The sequence below is a fragment of the Desmodus rotundus genome, chromosome 2 (genome assembly GCF_022682495.2).
Source record: "Desmodus rotundus isolate HL8 chromosome 2, HLdesRot8A.1, whole genome shotgun sequence".
Classification (NCBI taxonomy): domain Eukaryota; kingdom Metazoa; phylum Chordata; class Mammalia; order Chiroptera; family Phyllostomidae; genus Desmodus; species Desmodus rotundus.
The window spans coordinates 22,495,307-22,517,294 of record NC_071388.1 but is presented as its reverse complement, the minus strand read 5'-3'; positions in this window follow the sequence as shown (position 1 = coordinate 22,517,294).

Sequence of the window (21,988 nt, the reverse complement as noted above, 5' to 3'; positions counted from 1 at the left end):
CTGTGTTAAAAATGCCCTTCATGTACCTCTAACAGCATCCTGGGTATCACTATGGTACACACACTATCTTTTGGGCAACACTCTCCCAGGTGACTTATTGTAAGGATGGTGTGCTAAGTGATTTACTAAAGTGAAAACTCTTTTTTTTGATCTGAATAATCATTCTTTATTTTTCTTCTATTTTGTCAATTCAACTGAGCCTGAATGATGTGATGGAAAACATTTTAGTAGTCTGATAGACCACTTCCTAGCATGTCTTTAGGCCAGATTTCTTCCTTCCTTTCTTCTTAATTTCCATGAACATCTATTCAGCAACTGTTACATGCAGGCCTTGTGCTCGGCATGGAAGACAAAGCTGAGGAAGACAGTACCCCTCCCTAGGTTGTGATGAATATAGTACATAGACATGTGACCAGGGTAATGGTAAATCAACTCTCAGGACTACACGGAAGCACAGAGCAGGGCACCTAGCCCAACGCGGGGTCCGAGCAAGGCATCCTGGCAGGGAGTAAAGCCCATGCTCAAACCCCTAAAAACTGATATATCCCAGTTTTTAGCCTGGCAGAGGGGAGGACAGGCTGAAAACTGGGATGTATCATGGGCAAAGCTGCAGACCAAGAAGCTGTAATGCAATCTCCCAGAGTCTGTTTCTTCATTTGTGATGTGAAATAGAAAGGATACTTACTTCACTAGGTCATTTGAAACAAAAACACGAAAGTATGTTTATCTGTGACAATTATGTGTCTGTAGATTCAGAGATATACACACAGAGAGGGAGTGCCAAGTGATAGCTGCAATTCTGCTCCTAGTTACACACCCAAGAGAAATGAAACCATGTCCACATAAAAATGTATACACAGGTATTCATAATATTGTTATTCATAATAGCCAAAAAGTGGAAACAACCCAAATGTCTATCAATTAATGGATGGATAAGTAAAATACGATCTCTCTGCACAATGCAGTATTATTTGGCGATAAAAACAAATGGTGTTGATAGTGCCACAACATGTATGAACCTTGAATCAATACAGTAAGTGAAAGAGGCCAGAAACACAAGGGCACATATTTATATGAAGTGTCCAGAACCGGCAACATATTCAATAGATTCTTATAGCTCTATAATCTGTAAGGTCAGAAAATAGCCCAGAGGTTGCCTATGGCTGGAGATAGGGTGGGAGGGGCACGAGATTATTAATGGGTGCTACAGTTCTTTGTGAGCTGAAAAGTTGTTCTGTGATTCATTGTGGTGTTGGTTGTATGACTCTCTGAATATACTGAAAACAATTCAATTAGACACTGTAAATGTTTGGATTATAGTATGTGAATTATACCCTGATAAGCTATTCCTTTAAAAACAAGTAATAGCCAACACTCTCATAGCATAATCGAGGCACAGTTCTAAGGGTTCTATGTATGCTAACCATTTAATTCTTACAATAACCCATGAGACAGGTACTGTGATGGTCCCCAGAGGCATACATACATTCATTCACCTTCCACGGTACACTGTCCTGGGCTAGGAACCATTACAAGCTTCAGTTTTAGACTTAGATAAACCTGGGTTCTGATCTTGGCCTTGTCTCTTACCAGCCAAGTTACTGAGGTTAGTTTTGCTCATGTGTTAAGTGGACACAACAATAGTGCACACTTCATAGGACTGGTGTTTAGCGCAAGGACGCTCTGCGGTAAGCCATTATTCACTGTGAGGGCCTCATTTCGTGTAGCGTTGTCACCGGTCTAAAAATTGAAAAACAAAACAAAGCAGCAGGCAGCCTAACACCGTGGAGACTCGAAGAGTCAGCTTATTATTTCTGCAAGTACAGAATTTTGTTTTCCATGTAGAAATGACCTGGTACTCTAGTGGTCTGGCAGTCTGCCTTTTACATAGTGTTACTTAGAATTAAAGGTTTAAATGAGGATACAAATATTTGCCACATGCACTAAGCTTTGGAAATGTTGACTATTTGCTTTTTATTACATGAAAATAAGCCGAAGTGTGGGATGGAGAACAAAATGTGTCACTTCCCCAGCCCCGGCCTGCAAGGGCAGAGTGACCTTACACGAGAAGAAAAATGCCAGTAATTTTGAACTAATCTAATTTTAAATTTCTAGATTTTTTATTTCGTCTTGTAGAGACATACTTATTCTTGGAAGAAAAACAAGCAACAACATTCGTGATAAATGAAGTTGTACGAGGTTTGCTGGCAAACTTCCACTGCATGGTGCTGCAGCGCGCATTTGCAAGGCAGGAAAACAAATCAAAGTCCACTGCAGTTCTGTCATTGCCCAGAGGGTTTCTTGGAGCACATTTTATGGCCAGAATTTTTATTCTTTAATTTGGGGGATGACACAGTTTGCTATGGTGTGATTCAGTCTCTTTTTTCGTCTCCGATAACTTCCCTTCTAACACTCAGGGTATCCATTCCTCCTCCCAGATTTCCACCCGGTGGGAAATGGACCACCATCCATTCCATTGTTTGGATCATCTTCAGTTCTCCCTTTACTCTCTCATGTCGTGTCTGTAGGTACACATAGTAGGCTTCCTCCAAAATGTATCTTGCATCTTTTCACTTCTCTGTAACTCTTTGACATTGCTAATCTGCACTACCTGAATCTCCTGCCTGGACTCCTGTAATAGTCTTCCAAATGCTCCCTTTGCTTCCAGTGTTCTCCCAAGAGTCAATCCCCCACAGAGCAACCAGAGGGACATTTTAACCAGGTCAATATCAAGGGTCACCATCCAACTATATAGTGGAATATGAAAAGGTATCCAACGTCATTTATCACCAGGGAAAGTAAAATTAAAGCTGCAATGAGATACTACTACATACCTGTCGGACTGGCTACTATTTTAAAAATTTAAAAGACTGACAAGATCAAATGTTGCTGAGGATGTGGAAGAACTGACGCTCTCAGACACTGCTGGTGGAAGGGAGTATATAATGAGTTTGGAGAATTGTTGGGCGATGGCTGCTAATAAAACTAAACATATGCTTATTCCATGATCTGGCCATTCCATCCCAGCTCTATTCCCAGGATAAATGAGTGCCTATGTCCACTCAAAGATGTTCAAGAATATTTATACCAACTTTACTCCAATAGACAAAAATTGGCAACAATTTAAATGTCCATCACCAGTATAACAGATCAATGGTGATATGTACAACAAAAGACAACAGGCAAAAAAAAAAAAAAAAAAAGAGTACAGTACTGGCATGTGCAACAACAGAGCTGAATCTCTCAGGCAGGCAGACGAAGCCAGACACGAGTTTGTACTCTGCTTCTACTCATAAGAAGTTCAAGAATTGGCAAAAGTAATCTGCAGTGATACAAACCAGCTAGTGGTTCCTGGGACTTCACCTTCGCTGGACTGGGGCCCGGGGATGGTTAGATTGAGAAGTGGCACGAGGAAACCTGAGGTTTGGGAATGTCCTATATCTGGAACTGGGTGGCTGTTTCATGGGGTGTGTGTGTGGCCAAGCTGTACACTTTCTGCGCATCTTACAATGTATGTTTTACTTCAATTTAAGAAAGTAAATGATATGCCAGTGCACATACAATAGCTGGAGGTGAGAAAGTAAACAAGATGTTCAAGGATGAATCAGTTTGTCTGGAGCTGAAAACAGTGGGAAAAGAAATAACTATAAAAATAGTCTCTGCCTGGTAGTACACTAATGGTAAGGTAGATGAAAATAAAAAAAGGTATGCGGATTTGTACTAGGTTTATTGTTAAAAATATGAGAAGGAAGTTGACATGGGCAACATCATGGGGCAGCCACAAGGAACATGCTGTTCTAAGAACTACTAATTACAATGTCAGGAAGAATAATTACACCTATAATGATCTTAATCAGCACTGTGAAGACTTGATGTGAGCGAAACTACAGAAAGCCAATCAAATGTGCTAAATGAAGATTTGAGAAGAAGGACAATAAGCCAGGTGGAAAGTCTGAATTTTAGGCAACTGTCAGTTCTTAAACTCATGCGTGCAGCCTGTGTGGGGGTCGGTGGTGGGGTGCTTCTCTCACACCCCTCTGTTTCACATGAGGAGAGGTACTCCTGGTCTCTTGCTCCAAATGTTGTAAGAAATATATTCTGTTGTAATGAACGCATCACGATCAATGTGAGAACCATTATTTAATAAGGGATAGTGAAACAATTGATTACATATTTAGGAAAGAAATCAATATAGATCCTCTTCTTCCATCTATCACTATACCAAATCCAATATGGACTAAAAAGAGTTAAATATAACAAATCACATCGAAAAATAGTCTAGGAGGAAAAATGCAACTTTGTATTAGATAGTAAAGTACAAAGGGGTTTTGAGGTACTTTCTAGGCTTAAAAGTGTTAGAAGAAATTTTTAAAAAGAAAAGGTTAAATGTACTTGACCAGACAATGATCACAGATTTCTACAGATGTCTTATTCCCCCAGTTAATATAACCTCCACATATTTACAAAAGTTATTGCATCATTGGGAAAGACAACATATTATATAAAATGCACATGTAGGTGAATTGAAATCAGCAGAAATGCAGTTTCTGAGAACTGAGCCCAAGATAGGTCTGTGCCGGGTACTTTGCAAACACTCAGTTAAGGGGGACCTCCCCCGGCTGGTACGGGGAGAAACTGAGGGTCAGCGGTGTGGAGGGACTTGCCTAGTCACTCACCTAACAGGCACATGCTATTTTTGCCTATCAGGCATCTGTTCCCTTCCAGTCCCATCCTTCTGGGTTCACATCACCTTGAGCTCGTCCAGGCAGCCACTCCCTGACCCCTCACAGCCCGGTGCCTAGGGCAGCCTGGCTCCCACCCCAGGCCCAGAAGACAGGTCCTCAAGGGTCTTGGTTATTGGAGGTGTGATCCCGTTCCTCTTCCCATATGCCACATTCTGGTTGAACAGAAGAGAGGGAGAAATCACCAGGGTGGATTTGGGGAAATAACCTTTCACTCTCATTTGCTAATGACAAATGACAGTTCCTTTCTTGTCTTTCTTGCTCTACTGTATTGTATTCTTGCCAGGATTTCATGAAAATTTAATTAGTTGCTCCACAACCTCATTGGCCCTTGGTATTACCAGTTTTGGTTTTGTTGTTATTGTTGTTTTTGTATTTTAGCCATTCCATTAAATGTATATAGAGATATTTTGATGTGTAGAGATGTATAGAGAGATATAGAAATGTATATAGATATTGTGCCATAGTTTTAATTTTCATTTTTCTTAGAAATGCTAAAACAAATACACAATACCTAATGCAATAAATATCCTAAAGAAATTAACAATGTTACTGAATTTAAATGTATTGATATTTGTATTAATTTACACTGTTTTTTGGAATAGCAAGTTCTGTCCCAACAAGAAATCAGAAGATGAGTCAGCTGTCTTTGTGGAGTTGTGTGTGAATTCAACACCTAAAAGCGCTGTGTTTGTCTCATGATCACTGGAAGTGGGTCAGAGACAGGTCTTCTGGGGAAGGCGAGAATGCTGGTCATACTTGGCCCCCGGACTGGCTCTAACTGAGGCTCCATCCTATGGGAGACAGCACATTTCCTTATTACTTAGTCCTGCTGAGTCTGGATGTTCCCTGGTTTGCCACCAAAGGCCTTGTGACAGGGCAAATGAGTGGCAGAACTGAGATTTGAGCCCCTAGACATAATTCTAAATGCAAATATAACCTCTTAACACACACATTCAAACTCACTGGTAAGCAAAGAAAAGTAAAATTAAACAAAATTTGGGCTCCATTTTTTTAAAACTACTGCACGATTAAAGATTTTTTTAAATGGTAAGTGCTGTCATACTTTGTTGGGATTTAAGGAGGAAAACTATTATAGCTCTTCAAAAGTAACAGCAGCTATCATTCATTGAATGCTTACTGCAAGACAGACACCGTGCAAAGCAAGCAAACTGATCTAACCCTTCAGACCACCCAATTAAATAGAGATTGTTATTTTCAGTTTAAAGATAAAGTTTAGAGAGACCCATTGAATTTGCTCAGTTCTTGCAGGCACAGAGGGTGGCTCTAGGAGACCCTACCACTCTACAAGTGAACCCAACACGTGTCAAGGAGACTAGTAAAATAGGAGCACCAACAACGAGGAAAAAGAATTAGTCTGAAATTTGATATTGGAAAAAAATAAAAGCATTAAAGCATTCACCACATGGAAACATCTATTCATTAAACTTTCTTACAGTACATTTTTCAGCTGTATGTTGTATTTGAGTTACCTATTGGGGGGAGCAGGTGGCCCCCTCTATACCCTTATCATTGGAGGGAGCCCCTAAGGGCCTTACTGCAGCCCCTGGAGCCAGGAATCAACCCAGATCTGTGCTTAAAACAAAGGCTACCGGGACCCAGCTGAGAAAGCGATTTAGCAAATTAAATCAGTAGCCTTAAAAACATTCATATTTCTTAATCTATTAAATTAAATATTGTAAAAAATGTAAAAGCATTTAGAATAAATGTGTTAAAGGCAGAGTTCTTTATAATCATAGAAAATTAGTAGTTAATACAAATGTTTGATCATAGGGGCCTCATTAATTAAATTGTATAATATAACCATTAAAAATAATCTTTATAAGTACTTTAAAATAAAATGGGAAACTGATTATATTATATCATGTCTACTGGAGAAAAAACAGATGAAAGTATTTATAAGAAGTAGTCATAACTGAAAAAGTTTTATTTAATTTTTAGAAAAAGACAGGAAACACAATCAAAATGTTAACAGAGATTGGATGTTGGTATAATGGGTAATTTTCTTCAATTTCTTGTATTTTTTATAATGAGAATGTTCTCTAATGAATATTACTTTTATAGTAGAAATAATCTTAATAAACTTTATTTTCAAATTGGCATTAATGTCTTTATTTAGACAGTAAGAATTACTGAGAGGTGGAGAGACTTCAAGTGAAGATACTGCAATTGTGATTACTCAGTGTTTGAAGCAAAGGCCAGGAGGGGACACATACCAGCTATCCTTTTTCACAGTTTTCCAGTACAACCTGATGTCAAACATTTGCCCCATTGTCAGCTCATGTGATTCCATATTTGGTTCAGAAAAAAAGGTCATGTAGACTTATTTAAAACATACATCCTTATGAAACACCTATATTTCTGGATCACTAACCCCACAAATAGCCATGTAGGAATAGAACTCTCTGAAGCTTGAAGGTGTTAAGTACCAAAAGGAAATATTATCAACTAGTGAAATCTACAAAACTTACTCCTTTTTTGGGGGAACACTCTCTTCACTTGGTGTCTATATCATCCAATGACATCCTTGGTTTTTCTCCGGTCAGTCTAGCTGTTACCTCTGTCTCCTTTGAGGCTCTCCACTCTGCATTTCTCTCAAACATACACGCTCAGCTTGTCTGTCCCAGGCCCACTGCTTTTATGTCTACCCTGTGCCTGGACAACCTCATCTACTCTGTTAGCTCCTGCTACCTTCTGTATAGTAGTCATCTTCCAATAACCCCTAAAAGCTGGTACTTAATAATTTAGAAATAGGTTCAATATAAACATTTGCACTATAACAGATGACTCTCAGAAATGGTTACAGGTGTATAAACCAATGTGTTATCTTTTGATTTCCTTTTCCACCAGTTTGACTCTCTGACTGCTGATGTGTCAGTGTTAGGTTGGATGGGGGTAGGCAAAAGTAGGCTTACAGTTGTTCATAGAAAAATAATAATTAATAAATAATAATACAAGAATAAACTCTGTTTCACGTACTCATGACTGTAAACCTGCCTTTGCCCACCCCTTTACAGATTGTCTCTTCCTTTCAATGTGCTTCCTCTGGCATTGTTTTACCGTAGTCTTAACAGCTCTCACGTTAGCATAGTAATTTAAAGTACTGTGGGAAATCACAGTGCATTTGAGAAGTCCACGTGCTACAGAAGGCATCCAGGCCGTGTAGCCACTCACTGGCTTCCCAGCTGGTCGTGCCTCAGTGAGGGAGTGGAGGGACACCTACTAAGTAGGATGTCCACTCCTGGAATGAATTTGTATGTAAATGGATAACATGACAACCCCTAACTGTCCTTCCTAAGCAAACTCTACCTTTCCTTGTAAATGGTTTAGACCATGTTTGAATCTCAGAGCATTGTTTGAAAATCAAGGCTTTTGTGTTTGCATCTCATCAAAAGATTTGTTACAAGGCTCATCAGCCACATCTTTTTCTTGTCCTCCCTCCGGGGTCACTCTTTAAGGCCATTCCCTCTCAACTGCACAAGCTACTTTAAGTATTGTTACATCCCCAACTCCCTGCCCTTATTGTGTTTGTCAAATTGGTAGCCAGTCATTTCAGCTCAAAACTATGCTTGATTCCAACTGTATACGAGGAGCTGTGTTATGCACAGTGGAGTGCAAGATAAATAGAACAAGAATCTTCAAAAGTAAATCACACTTCTGTCTCTTTCCTCTAGCTTTCAGGCCTGACCTGTGCTGCCAGCTACTCTCCCCAAATACATCTGCTTTGTGGCCACAGCTCAGGGTCAAAACAGTCAGGGGCTGGGGCTGGTTATTTTGTTCTTCATCTCAACCTTTGTTGCAAACTTTAACTTATTGATATGAACTTAAGTGTCAAAGGAAAACCTGACTTCAAAATTAGACGTTCCAAATGATCCCCAGCTATCCTGACCTAATGTTTTAAATATTGTTTCTTTGATGAAATACTCCCTTCTGCTCCTCCTCATCTAGCAGCCGCCTCAGGCAGTATCATGACTTAAACCCGTATAAACCATTGCTTCCAGTAGACAACTGTCTTCCTGTGGCACTAAGTGAGAAAGATTAAGACACCCCAAGATCATAACTAGCCCATTATTATTTGTTTCCTCTTTCACAGCAAGTTAGAGAGTTTGATGATTACTATTCTTATTCTTTATTATTATCAATTTTTTTTGCTTCAGGTTGCACACAAAGGAGAGCAGACATTATTCGGCAGTCATTAAAAATAGCCTTGCATCTTCCTCCATGAATTTCCTACTTAGTGCCCTGTGAAAGCCCCTCATAAATAGTGAATGTGCAGAGCCAGTGCCATCCATTCAACAGCACAGAGGTTCTGAGCAAAGGCAGCCTGATCAGAGCTGTGACCTCCTCTTCCCCCCACGGCAGCAGCGCATCTGCAGTGCACGCCTGGACCCACTCCAAGCACTCACTGTCTCCTTTAGAACTTTTATGGGCCTGCTTTTTGAAAGCACCCTCATTCCATATGCAAAAGCCTGGATCCATATGCACACCAACAGCCCTATGCATGCAAAGTGTGCAGATGGGCAAAGGAAAACAAAGCCAGGGGTTTGGCTCTGAGACAAATTATTAACCCCAGGAATCCCTAAAAGCCCACATAGGAGTCTTATGGAAAAACAGCCTTTCTTAGAACTGGTAATAGAACTTACTTTAAATTTCAGAAAATGTAGTTTAATAAAAGTGTAAGGAAGGCAGCTTTTAGATTTTTACTGTTTTTCATTGTTTCCTTTGAAAACAAGCCTCTGAAAGGTGGCAGAATTTCAGCCAGTGGCACCGTCACCAAACTTGATCTTCTCTCCACGCCTCCCATCGCATATGGGCCACAATGTCCTTAGCTGACATGGTACAAGAGACCAAACAATAGGCTTCCTTAACTTAAGAGCTGTGTGATTCTTTTTAGGAAAGGAAAGTGAGTATAATTTGGGGGCAACTACTATACAATAAACTATTGTATATACATTTTCAAATATTTGAATATACACAAAATATTTATAAATACATAATAGATAATATAAGTACGTAATTTATAAATACAAAATATTAAAAAAAATACATACTTGTGGTGTAACTTTTAAGATACCCTAGGACCAATCAGTTGCAATGACTGCCTGTGACCGCTGACCACTGGAGGATCAGCTGTGCAGGGACTCACCCCACAGAGCAGAACTTACTTCAGCAGGGCTCTGGTGCCTGCTGAGTCTGCCCCTTGAGTGTGTCGCTTATGGAGGTGGTTGGGTGGTTGTTCTTTGACAAGGTCTGAAGCTGTCTACTGGGTATGCTCGCTCAGGAGGTGCAGACCAAGGCCAGCTGCTGCCTGTGTTCTGCCTGGGGCTACCCAGCATGAGCTACAAAGTGATATGCCAATGGTTGCTACTTGTGCTGGGCTTGGAGATGCCCAGGCAAAGCCAAGCTGTGAACTAAGGTTGGCTGCTACTAGTGCCAAGCATGGGGTGACTTAGCAAGAGGAAGGAGGCATGCTGAGGCCAGATGCTGCTTGTTTTAGAGATCTTGAAAAATCTGAAGCATGAGCCACTAGAGGCCATTTGTATGGAAGAGCTACTGGAAACAGCCTGGGTGGGCCCAAAATTTGGATGGGGCTGGGCCTCAGGGAATCACCAACACAGGGCCAACAGTGTGAGCCAGGCCGATGGAGACTCAGATATGGTGCCTACCTCCTACTCTATGGACCGTGGGCGCATCAAAGGAGCGATGGCCTCTGACAATATTTCTGTCCTGAAGAAAGCTGCCCCTGCAGCTCTCTCCCTGGTGCTATGTAATTCAGGTCCTCCCCGTATGTCTCTGGTGCCTTTCAAGCTGCTGTCCCAGCACTGGAGCTCAGAGAGGGTGAGTCTGAGTGAGTCTGCGCATGAGCTCTTTAAGAGGAACTGCCTGGGACTTCTGCAGCCTCAATTCTCGTTGGTTTTACAACCAGAAGTTAAGGGGATTTCTCCTCCTAGCACTGACACGCTGAGCTGGGGGGCCTAGTGTAGGTCTGGGACCCATTGCTCCTTAGGGCAGACCTCTGCAGCCGAGATATCGCTCCCAATTTTTATCTGCCACACGTGGGTGTGGGACCGGCCTGTTCTGTATCTCCACCCCTCCTATCAATCTCAGTTTGGCTTCTTCTTTAATTCTCTAATTTTCGGACTTCCATCCTGCCAGATTTCAGGTGGCTCTAATGAGTTTGTTCTGCAGTTTAGTTGAATTTTGATGTGGTTGTGGGAGGAGGTGAGTACCATGTTTACCAATGCTGCCATCTTGACCAGAGAAGTCCCTGCTCTCTCTTTTATTAAATCAAGATATAATTAATATATAATATTGTATTAATTTTAGGTGTACAACATGATTTAATATATGTATATATTGCAAAATCATTACAATAAATCTATTTAACATCCATCACCACATATAGTTACATTTTTTTTCTTGTGATATAACTTTTAAGATATACTCTCTTAGTAACTTTTAAATATATAATACAGTATTGTTTATATAGAGTCAGCATTTCTAAATGAAGATACATGCAATTTATTCTATTCTCCCCAGAAGAATTCACATAGAGTCACTTCAGCAGACCTACTTATTTATGAGGTGCAAGAGTAAAATAGGGAGAATCCACCTACTTCTCAACACTTGTTTGGGACTGTGGGGTGAGATAAAGAATTCAACCTTAGGATTAAATTTGTGGGTGCTACTGATTGATCCGACAGGAGCTGTGCAGGAGCTGTGGGAGATAGAGGTGTCCAGGAAAGCTGTCTAGGCCCCTTGGGAGTCATCATTGCCATTTGGATGGCAATGAAAGCCAAGAGGATAGGTGAGATTGCCCACTAAGATTGGGCAGAGAGAAGGATAAGGATGGAATGAAGGAGAAGAGGCCTAGGGAAAAGGTGAGGGCGGAGTGGATAAGGAGAAAGCTAAGAGAGGGCAGCATAGGGAGCCAAGGGAATGAAAGGCTTCAAGAAGGAAGAGATGGTCAACAGGTCAACACTTCCGAGTCAGAGATGAGAAGACCCTCAGTGACCTTGATGCCCTGGAGGGCAGTGGGGAGTAAAGGGTGCAGGAGCCAGATTACATTGGTTGAGGCATGAATGAGGGGTCAGAGGAAGGAGGCCGCCAGTCAAGTTTGGCAGTGAATGAGAAGAGAAGGGGTGGCAGGAGGCAAAGGTAGATTGGAGCGGTGTTGTTTAACCCTGGCTGTACACTGGAATCACCTGCAAATCTTTCTTTTAAAATTTTGGCACCTGGGTCCTACCCCAGGCACTATAAAGTTTTTAAAACTCCCCAGGTGATTCTAATGAGTATGCAGAGCTGAAAGCAATGGGATAAAATAATTTATTTTATAGAGAGGAGTGAGAATGCATATGCAAGTGCTGAAGAACAGAGCCACAGAGAAGCAGCAGCTGAAGACAAAGGGAGGTGGCCTTGATGGTTACTGGACATCGGGTCCCCTGGGAGGAAGGTGGGGATGGAATAAGCAGAGGATGTGACTTAGAAACAAGGAGAAGTTCTTCTTTTATTATGGCAGGAGAAAGGGAGAAACCGAGGGGTGTGGGTGGGGTCAGGGTGCAGGTACTGCTGGCAGGATAGCAAGGAGGCAGTGTTCTAAGGTGCCTGGGCAGTCTGCGAATCAGTGAAAGAGAGGGGTGGTGAGATTAGCCTTTGCAGCTGAACAGAGGACCTGGCGATGCTGAGTGCCTGGTTTAGGTTAGAGACCCTGAACTTGTAGTGTCAGTAGTATGTGAAGAGATGGTTCACAGCAGAGCATTAAGAAATGTGAAGACGGTACTTCCCTAGGCATGAGGTTTACATTCTTCATACCACGTTGTTAGGAGGATTCCAAGTGGAAAAGCTGAGACCATGGGAAGCACTGGGTTGGGAGTGGGGCGGGGGGCATGGCTACAAATGAACCAATGAAATTTCCTGTAAATAGTTACATTCTCTACATCCAAAACAAAGGGACAAACAAAACTTATGTTGGTATACAAACCTATATCAATAAGAGACTCAACAGATTCTACATATTTTAAATGAGCAAAAAGTAAGTTCTCTGTATTTGAAACTATTGTTTGCTTTCTAGAAATGTTGCAAGATCTTCCTCCCCTGGATTTGCCATGAGATGTCCACAAAATCAGTTCCACAGACTGAGACCCTTTCCCCACTTCCCACGCGCAGTCTAGTCCAGCACTCACGGCCTTTGCGATTTTATAATGGAGTGACTTATTATTTGTGAAGATGCAATCTGAACGTTTTGAAGTTGTGGAAACGAGTATGTCTAAGTGAATCTACGAATACTTGAATTTTCCATAACACCACTTCCAGATGGTGAGGAGAATAACCAAACCTCCAGTTTGACACGGAACTGAGGGATTTCCCAAGATGCAGGACTGTCAGAGCTAAAACCTAGAGAGTCCCCCTCTCCCCCACAACAATCCCTAACTCCTCACTGGTGACACGTGCTTGCTCTCCTGTGTCCTGAGAGACTAGCAGAGACAGGGATCTGTGTGCCAGGCTTGAGGGGGATGCTGACGTGGTAACAGGAGATACCAAGAATTATTTGAAAACCACGAACCTTCTCTTCCTTCTGCCCCATCTGGTTTCTTACTAGAGTGTAGTGACACACCCACACAGCGCTAACTCCTAAAACCCCGGCCTGTCTTCCTTCTCCTCCCCTGTCCCTTTGAGGAAGCTGTCTGGCCGATCTTGGCTCAGAGACACCTTTGTGTGTCTTGTGCCTGGTGTCCTAAGGCCTCTTCCCGTCCCAAACCACACTTCTTTTCTCCTTTCATCCCCAGATTGGATAAAGTAAATCTACTACATACTTCAATTATCAAGCCAAAGCACTTCTTGGTTAAGGAATTTTAACCATCTCTTGCCAGATAGTAGAAGGGCTGGGCGGGATGGGTGAAAAGGGGAAGGAATTAGGATGTACAAATTGCTAGTTATAAAAACAGTCATGGGGATGTAAAGTACAGCCTAGGGAACACAGTGAATAACATTGTAACACTATGCATGGGGTCAGATGGGTACTCGACTTAGAGAGGTGATCACTTCTTAAGTTATATGAATGTCTAACCACTCTATTGGATACCTGAAACTAATATAATATTGTATGTCAACTGTAATTGAAAATTTTTTTTAAAGAAAAAAATTAATTAAAAAAAGAATTTTAACCATCTCAATACAAATTGAGTGCTTTGCTCTTTGGAAAGGGAAAACACCGCCCGACTGCTTCTGCCCTTTGACAGCATCAGGTGGGTTTTATCGGGAGGGATCTCTGCCTCCCTCTTCATTCTACCACGCGCTTTGCTGAGAGTAGATTTAAAAATGGCCAACAGCTGAAAAGTCACATTCTTGAAGGAGAATAGGAAAGAGGTTAGTACAATAGACTGAAGAAGTGAGTGTTATCTTTATTAAACCCTGAGTCCATGTTTGATTTGATGAATAAATGAAGACAAAGTGGATTTCTTTAGCAATGGAAACATTTCTCCTTCCCTTCACTGTAATTTAGCAAGGATGTACGTTGAGCACTAGGAGTAAAGCTCGGATAGAGGCTGTGAGGTGTACAAGGACAAGCAAAAGCAAGACTCGCCACAATAATAACCTATAATCAGTTAGGAGAACGAGGTAAGATGAGGAGAGAAAATTACAGAGCAGAGGTAAGACCAGAAAGACTTCAGAATACTTTTTTTCACAACTACATGGGGAGTTAATCCAATCATAAAATAGAAAGATATTAAACATTTGAATGGAGGACCAGAGAGGGGGGAAATTGAGTGAATAAATTCTACACATCACGTGTAAAGCAGAGTGAATGCCTCTTCCTGAGGAGATATGGTGGTTCATATTTTTGTTACATGTAAGAGTTATTTCCAGGTTTCATGGGGCCCAGTCTCTCTAGAGTCACATTGAAAAGAAACATGCGTCTGTCTTTGGAAGCCTTGAAGATTAACGCACGTCTTTGTTCTGGGTGTTTTCAAAGAGCCAGACTAGACACACGGCACCTTACAGAAAGCATCCTAGAAATCTTCCTTGGCAGAAAACAGTTCTTTTCTCCAAAGCTCATGGAGGCCCCTAAAAATCTCTCCTACTCACTCTGGTGCATGCAGCGGTCCTTCTCCACCTCCTCCCTTCCCCCCGCTGTTTTCCCAGCTGGGGGTGACTGTCAGGACACCCACCCCTAACTGTCAGCTCTGTCAGGCTGGTCCAGGGTTCTGGAGAACTCTCTACCCATTCCCCACCCCAGCACTGCTCCTTCCCACAGGGCAGAGTTGGCAGGGTCCTCTGGGGTGGGTTGTTTCTTCCCTCTGACTTGTGTGTGAAAAAAGTCTGAGTGAGTCCTCTTCCTCACTCTTCCTCACTCCCACCCCTTTGCCAAGGACAGGACACCTTTGCTCCTTCCCCCAGGCCAGGGGCGGAAGTCCCCTCTGTCTTTTCTGGAGGAGGTAGTGAAAGGGGGTCCAATTCTCCTCTGGGCAAAGACTGGGGCCTTGTCAAAACCTTCACCAGGGCTGAATTTGTCTTCTTATAGCCACATTCCTCTGCTTTGCATCTTATTTTAACTATATACACTCTCTCTCTCTCTCTCTCTCTCTCTCTCTCTCTCTCTCACACACACACACACACACACACACACAGTTGTTTGTTTACAAACAAACTATAAGCCAGAGAGTCATATGACTGCCTTTCTTTCAAGAAAATACCCATGTTGCCCATACTGGAGACAATGACACCAACACAGATGAACAGGGATGAGAGATAGCAAGTCAGGAAGGACCTCGTTTGAGCCTCTGGATTCTGTAATGATGAAACTTTTTTTTTTAATCGTAGTTAATAAATGTCTCCCTTTCTTCTCTCCCTTCCTCTTTCCCTTCTTTCCTTCTTATCTCTATTTTTTTTCCTGTTGTTGAATTTTTCTTAAGCTCATTTGAGAAAGGCCTCTGTCACTTGAAAATGAAGGAGTTCTAACTCCGCCAGTTAGCCTCCCTCAGTTCCGTGATCTGGCTTTTGTAAAGAACCACTTGGTTTTGCGTGCCGGGCAAGTCTGGACACTGTTTCTAGAGAACCTCTTGACTTAGAGGGCATGGACTGATACAAACCTTTTCCCTCTCTTTCTGTGTATTTTCTGTCCTTATTGGCCAGAAATCTCGTTCCTTCCTACCATAAGAAAGTGAGATCACACACATGCCATTTAACATTTCACAGGCACTAAAAGTTGTTTTGAAAGCAGTTTTAATGACATGGCAAAATACTTGTAATATATGATCTCAATTATTTTAAGTATGGAATAGCTAGCCATACAAGGAAATATATCAAAGTGTAAACAGTGGTAATAATCTGAGAATAAGATTATGAGTGATTTATAGGTTACATTTTCTAATTTTTAAAGTGGACATTCAATTATTTTGTGATTAGAAAATAGTGAGTTATTAATACAATATATAAATTGTAGTACATTCATCCAGAGGACAATTTTATAGTCATTAGAAAGAATGTTTTGAAGACCTTTCAGTGACATTGAAAAATGCTTGTAATAGAACAATTGGGAAGGTCGACCAGACTATGTATAGCACTGATCTCAGCGCTGATGTTGGTTATAGATGTGCAAATGGACGCATTGGCAGCGACTAAAGAAATTGCTTCAAAATATTAATGGAAGTTATTTCCGAGTTGTGAGATCATGGTTAATTTTGTTCTCTTCTTTATATACATTTGTGTTTTCCAGCTTTAAGGATCAGAATTATACTTTCATAACCATAGTACAACAGCAAAGTGTTACTCTGGTGGAGAAGAGGTTTGAAATAGCAACTCTTCCTCACTCCAACCCCTTTGGTATAGGACACTTGGCACCTTTGCTCCCTCCTGAAGTCCCCTCTGTCTTTTCTGGTGGAGATAGTCGCCAACTTCTGTTCTGGGCAGAGACTGAAGCCTTGTCAAAACCTTCACCAGGGCTCAGTCTGTCCTTCTACAGCCAAGTTCCCCTGCTTCATCCTATTCTCGTTCTCTCTCTCTCTCTCTCTCTCTCTCTCTCTCTCACACACACACACACACACACACACACACACGGTTTATTTACAAACAACTAAAGCAGAATCTCTCAGAAATGGAACAAATAATCTGGAAATATAGGAAAAGAAAAATAAGTATTTATATAACGTGTTGTGAAGGCAAACCACTTGTCCTGCACCGTGCTAAGTACTTTACGTGTATTGCTCATTTAATCTCTTCAAAATCCCTCTGAAAAAACTATCACCATTTACCCTCATTCATAGATTAGCAAAACAGAGTCTTTAAGATGAAATACCTTCCTCAACTTCATTCAACCAATAAGTGGTCGAAGTGGGTCTGGACCAAGGCAGTTTTACTAAAGGGTGTTTGCTGTTAACCAATATGTATATGACGGACCGTTGTAATATACACCATGATTTTTATATTCATCTCAACTTCTCAACTAATTGTCTTCTTAGCTGAGAATCAGTGAAACCCCTGCAAGGGCTGGTAAAGGAAAACTTTCAGAAAAGTTTTCTTAGTTCACGATCTGATTCTGCACCGTTTCTGTATGTTTGTTTGGATAAAATTCATAACTGTTGTACAACAGACTGAAGACTTCTTGGGATCAAGGATTTTAAAAATAATTGTAGAAAAAACACAACCTGTAATTGATTGAAGCTCCAACTTTACATACGCAGGTTGAGCAGGTATGTGAGTCACTTTGGATGTTTCTCCTCCCACCGGATCCTGCTTAGATCTGTGTAGGAAAGAAGACAAGGAAGGATACTCTCCAAGGTGCTCACTGTAAAGCTCTGAACACACTTTCCAGCCTCCCCCACTTTGTTCTGTGTTGCTGGGGTGGGAAGCAGTTTAAAGGTCACCGCAGTTTTGTTGGTTAGGGAGCAACACTGAGTTTAAGACTTATCTGAAAAGGTTATCTCCATTTTGCCGAAATCATCGCCAGTGTCGCCCTACTTACTGAGGTCTCTGGTTGGTGCCACCACAGTTTTAGCCCTTGACTCTTTCCTAGCTGCATGGGTGGACAATGCTACTCATGGGAAGAAGCAGGGAGGGGCGGTGGTCAGTGCAGGGCCAGGGAAGGTGGGAGGAGGACCAGGGGCTCCTCCAGCTGCACTGGAGGCCAGAGAAGAGACACTGTCCAGAGGATGAGATGTTCAGTGCTGCTAAATGCTGAAAACAGGTTAAGTGGTTAAAAACTGAAGAGAAAAGGTTGGATTCAGCAAGTTAGTAGACCATTTCTGGAACAGATTCCAAAGAGAGGCAAGAGTGGAATTCGTGTTGCGTGGTGGTGTGCAGTGAGTGGGAGGGAGATGCTGCGTGAACCCCAGCAGACTCTTCCTTTGGCAGAAAAGGGCAGGTGGGAAGTTTAAGCATGGAACAGTGTTGAGGAAAATGTGCACATGCGCAGACATGAGAAAGCTGAGCCGGTTTGTAACCTGAGCAGGAGGCAAAACATCAAGAGAGAAGAGGAGAGAATAATTACCATTATTGAGAGCTTACACTGTTCCTACAGTGTAGGGACTAATAATGTGAGTGCTAGGGACTCACATTATTTGTTTCATTTTAATGCACACAGAAACCTCAGGAGGAAAGTTAGGCTCAGAGAGGGTAAGTAATTTTCCCAAGATTACACAGCTAATACTCCGGCAGATAAAACAGACATATCTTTCTGATTCGAAAGATCCATAAGCTCTGTGCATAAAAGAGAGGAAAAAGAGGAAAGTATATTTAGGACACAAAGGTCCTAGAGGAGGAAACTAGAGTTGGAATAAAAAATATAGATTGCCCTGGCTGGTGTGGCTCCGTGGATTGAACGCCGGCCTGTGAACCAAAGGGTCGCTGGTTCATTTCCCTGCCAGGGCACGTGCCTAGGCTGTAGGCCAGGTTCCCAGTCGGGGGTGTGTGAGAGGCAACCCATCAATGTTTCTCTCAAGCATCAATGTTTATTTCCCATTCTTTCCCTTTCCCTTACCCTCTCTCTGAAAATAAGTATATAAAATATAAAAATACATGGATCAGTAAAATGGAGGGACACATCAACCCCAAAGGCAAAGGAAGATGGAATCAGAAAATACTATAGAATGGAATACCACTTAATTTCACTTTGGTGGGGGATAAAAATAGACTAGGTAGCTGGAATAGTTGTCCAACTAGGTTTCTAGGAGATCATTGATGATTTTACTGACCTTGCAGTGACAGAAACATATCTTTCTATTTTTATCCTTTTATTGTCTCTAGTTTCAATCATCCCCCAAACGATCCCATAGCATACACTGCACCTCTGCATGACTACACCCATATAGCTTTTCCTTTTACCTAGAATTTCCTTCCTTGCCGTATGTGAGATGGGTGGTGGTGGACACTATTAGTAAGTTGACAAACCGAATGACAAAGGCTGAGATGGAATGACTTTCATTTAAGCATCTGGTCTTGCCCTGGCTGGGTAGCTCAGTTGTTAGAGCATTGTCCCCAAATGCCACAGTTGTGGGTTCAACCGCCATGCAGGGCACATACAAGAATCAACCAATGAATGCATAAGTAAGTGGCACAACACATCAGTGTTCCTCTCTTTCTCTTGCCCTTCCTCTCTCTCTCTAAGATAAATAAATAATTTTTAAAAGAATTTGGTCTTATGATCTTTATCTACTTAGTTATTATTGGGGCATGTGAAAGAAAAGAATTTTTAAATAAAAGAAATTTTAAATAAAGACTTCTAAAAGACGAGCAACAAATTACAGTTGAGCTTTTCCATCATCTGAGCCATTCCGGTTGGAATTCATGACCTACTTTATCTTGTATTCTGTTGCCATAGTGCTTGGGTTCAACGTGAAACTAAAGAAGATTGATTTCCAGTGCAAATCTTAATTTTTATTGTGCCCTGCAGTGCGACGCGGATGATGCATGTGTGATAAGTCTCATATTTAGACGATTCCAGAGGGAATTTGAGAATTAAAGTATTATCACCTCTATCAGTGGTTATGAAGATAATATATTTTCTGTAGATGTGTATCATTTTCTTAAAGAAGTAAGTGACTCTGACTATCCTCAGGCAGAAAAGAAGCAGGCTTTTCTGATTGTTTCAGAAGCACTACCCAGTTAACGTGGGTAGAATCATTATTTCCCAAAAAGGAAAACACCATTTATCTTGAAACACATAAGCTTCAAGTTCACAGACAAATGTTTGTCCCTCAAATGTTTTAATGCCTCATTTGATTTAAAAATCAATTCCACAGTCAAGTTGGCATGTATAATTCTCAAGACCTTATCTTTATTAAAAAAAATAACCCAGCTGGTAAGAACCTCCTGTCAATGGCGGAGTGTGTGTGTGGTGTTGGGGGAGAGAGAGGGCCCAGCAAGTGTAAGGACCAACATTTTGCAGCATTCTTTGTAAAAGGGCACTTTTCTTGCTGAAATGGTCAGGCATTTTTTCATTACACTTGTGGTAGTGGGATTTATAATAAGAAATATAGATTTGGTCCACTTTTCCTGCAGAGAGCTCCTAAAACCTTTGGAATTTTCTAAGTTTTGAGAACATAAAGGTGTCTTTTGTTATGCTAATGAGGTGACTTTTGGAAAGCACCTAGGTGACTTACTGGTTAAGGGCTGTTTGCTGGGGAACCAAGCAGAATTAGAGGGTTGAAACTTTCTCCCACCCCCTGACTTCCAAGGAGAGGAGAAGGGCGGGAGATTGAATGAATCTCCAATAACCAATCATTTAGTCAGTCCTGCTGATGTACCTGAGCTTCCAGAAAACCAAAAGGAATGTGTTCTGGGCTGGTGAACCAGAACACATCCACAAGCTGGGCCCCAAAGTCCTCAGGGACAGAAGCTCCTTTGTTTGGGACCTAGTACTATGTATCTCTTTATCTGGCTGTTCATTCATGTCCTTTAATATCCTTTGTAATAAACTGATAATCTAGTGAGTAGTATGGTTTCCTCAGTTTGGTGAGTTGTTCTGGCAAGTCAATTGAACCCAAGGAGTGAGTAATAGGAATCTCCAATTTATAGCCAGTTGGTGACAACCTGCACTTGCGTTTGGCATCTGAAGTAGGGGCAGTGTTGTGGGATCTGATACACTCTCCAGGTAGATAGCACCAGTGTGATGGGAACAGCAACTGGGGTCCCGCTGTCTGCCCCACCCTCTAAGCAAAATTCCAGAGGCAAGAATTGGTGATAAAGCAAAGGAGTCTTCATTCAAAAGCTTCACAACTTTGGAATAACAGCTTTCCACATGCATTAGTCACTTAAGCCTATCAAGGCTAAACTCAACACCTGAGTTCTATCATTTCCCCCCTTTAGTTTTAATTCTCTTATTTCTATAGGGTTAGTTTACAAACTAAAACATAAAATACAAAAGCTACACAATTTTGGAAGAATGGCAGGTTTCAGCCTCAGAGGTTGTCCCTCTAGAACACCCAAAGGATAAACCTGCCACCCTCTGCCAGGCCAGCCCGATCCTAGGCTGCCCCCAGAATTCCTTACCGTACAAAATACCACCTATCGGGAAACGCAGGCAGCTGCAGTACGATCTCCTCCTTGAGGAAGAGAGCCCGGGAGTGAGCCAGAGAGAACCAGTGCCCTTCCGAGAGCCTGAGAATGCTGCTTTTATTTCAAACCTTCTTGCCCATAATTCCATGCGCTCTGGAGGCATTCAGCTTCTCGGCCAGTCCCATCCCACGCGGTTTACCGTGGCCCCTCCCTACTCCTTTCTACTGATCTGATCGGATCTCTCTGTATCACCAGAACTGATCAAATTTATGGGCCACCCAGTCAGTACCCATCAGTGTCTAAGGGGTATTGAGTTAATTCCTCAGTGGTGAGGAAAAAAAAATACACAGCCTTACATTTTTTTTTCTATATTGTATGCATTTAAATCTGTAAATTTGGGAGTTTATGGGGTGGATGAAACGCCAAACATGTTGTTTTTGGCTTACATACTATTTGGTTTTGATTCTGTTTATCCAATCTATCTCAGTTTGAGTCCCTTTTGGCAAGGTGAGCTTTTCGGTTGTTTTGACCCCACCGCTATCTCACGTCCTATGCCTAGCACAGTTCACTCACTGCAGTTATTATAAAAGGAAAAGAACCGATTTCCTTCCACCGTACTCTGAATACGCCTGTGGGCTTTTCCTACATTAAATGTGTGCATCTTTCCACACCAAGCTATTCTCTAATTTTTGGTGGACACCGCCTGGGTGTCCTGCAGTTCAACCAGTTCTGAC